This window comes from Somniosus microcephalus, chromosome 9 (genome assembly GCF_052327205.1).
Source record: "Somniosus microcephalus isolate GS21.2 chromosome 9, FLI_Smic_1.0, whole genome shotgun sequence".
NCBI lineage: Eukaryota > Metazoa > Chordata > Chondrichthyes > Squaliformes > Somniosidae > Somniosus > Somniosus microcephalus.
In genome coordinates this window covers 142,786,154-142,788,490 of record NC_140995.1, presented here as the reverse complement: position 1 = coordinate 142,788,490, position 2,337 = coordinate 142,786,154, and positions in this window count along the sequence as shown.

Sequence of the window (2,337 nt, the reverse complement as noted above, 5' to 3'; positions counted from 1 at the left end):
CTAGGATGCTGAAGGAAGTTAAGGAGGAAGTTGCAGAGGTACTGGCCATAATTTTCCAATCCTGCTTAGATACAGGGGTGGTGCCAGAGGACTGGAGAATTGCAAATGTTACACCCTTGTTCAAAAAAAGGTGTAAGGATAAACCCAGCAACTACAAGCCAGTCAGTTTAACCTTGGTAGTGGGGAAGCTTTTAGAAACGATAATCAGGAACAAAGTTAACAGTCACTTGGACAAGTTTGGATTAATTAAGGAAAGCCAGCATGGATTTGTTAAAAGGCAAATCATGTTTAACTAACTTGATCGAGGTTTTTGATAAGGTAACAGAAAGGGTTGATGAGGGCAATGCGGTTGACGTGGTGTACATGGACTTCGAAAAGGCGTTTGATAAAGTGCCACATAATAGGCTTGCCAGCAAAGTTGAAGCCCATGGAATAAAAGGGACAGTGGCAGCATGGATCCAAAATTAGCTAAGTGACAGGGAGTAGTGGTGAACGGTTGTTTTTTGGACTGGAGGAAGGTATACAGTGGTGTTCCCCAAGGGTCAGTACTAGGACCACTGCTTTACTTGATATATATAATAATGACCTGGACTTGGGTGTACAGGGCACAATTTCAAAATTTGCAGATGATATAAAACTTGGAAGTATAGTGAACAGTGAGGAGGATAGTGAAAGACTTCAAGAGGACGTAGAGAGGCTGGTGAAATGGGCGGACACGTGGCAGATGAAATTTAACGCAGAAAAGTGCAAAGTGATACATTTTAGTAGGAAGAACGAGGAGAGGCAATATAAACTAAAGGGTGCAATCCTAAAGTGGGTGCATGAACAGAGAGACCTGGGGGGTATATGTGCACAAATCGTTGAAGGTGGCAGGGCAGGTTGAGAAAGCGGTTAAAAAAGCATTCAGGATTCTGGGCTTCATAAATAGAGGCATAGAGTACAAAAGCAAAGAAGTTATGATGAACCTTTATAAAACACTGGTTCGGCCTCAACTGGAGTATTGTGTCCAATTCTGGGCACTGCACTTTAGGAAGGATGTGAAGGCCTTAGAGGGGGTACAGAAAAGATTTACGAGAATGGTTCCAGGGATGAGGGACTTCAGTTTCGTGGATAGACTAGAGAAGCTGGGGTTGTTCTCTTTAGAGCAGAGAAGGTTGAGAGGAGATTTGATAGAGGTGTTCAAAATCATGAGTCTAGACAGAGTAGATAGAGAGAAACTGTTCCCATTGGCGGAAGGGTCGAGAACCAGAGGACACAAATTTAAGGTGATTGGCAAAAGAACCAAAGGCAACACGAGGAAAAACTGTTTTATGCAGCGAGTAGATAGGATCAAGAATGCACTGCCTGAAAGGGTGGTGGAGGCAGACTCAATTGTGGCTTTCCAAAGAGATTTGGATAAGTACCTGAAGGGAAAAAATTGCAGGCTACAGGGAAAGGGCGGAGGAGTGGGAGTAGCTGAAGTGCTCTTGCAGAGAGCTGGCACAGGCTTGCTGGGCCGAATGGCTTCCTGTGCTGTAATCATTCTATGATTCTATGAACCACCAAGCTGGTGCGAACAAAGAACTAATTGCAGCCACCAAGAAGAGAACTCCAGGTCAGTCAGGGAGCTGGATGTGTTAATGTACTGTCATCCATTCCAGAGCATGTGTTATTGTAAATAAAAAAAATAAGACTTGCATTAATATAGTGCTTTTCAAGACCTCAGGATGTCTCAAAGTGCTTTACAGCCGATTAAGTATTTTTTTAAAGTGTAGTTATGTAATGCAGGAAATGTGGCAGCCAATTTGCACACAGAAAGCTCCCACAAACAGCAGTGGAATAAATGACCAGATAATCTGTTTTAGGTGTTGGTTGAGTGATAAATATTAGCCAAGCCACTGGGAGAACTTCCCAGCTCTTCGAATAGTACTGTGCGATCTTTTACGCCCAGCTGAGAGGGCAGATGGGGCCTTGGTTTAACATCTCATCCATAAGACAGTGCAGCGCTCCCTCAGTACTGAACTAGCTGTGAACAAATTTAGTCAACTGAACAATAAATCTGTGTATCAACATGTGCAGAATAATGGATATTTAAATATAGTATTTGCAACTTAATTGCAGCAATGCATTAGATATGTTCCTTTCAGTGCTCTGCAGCCATTACAACTATCTGTTTTGAAACCTATCTATGAAGAAGCTAGTTATACAGCATCACAAGCAGTGACTTTTTATTATTGTACCTGTAGATTTTTTTGATACTGACTTTTATAGGAGAGGGTTTGTGCTGAGCTGTACAAAGCTCAACAAAAATTCAATTTAAAGAAAGACTCATGCAAAAAAACTGATTATACATATATG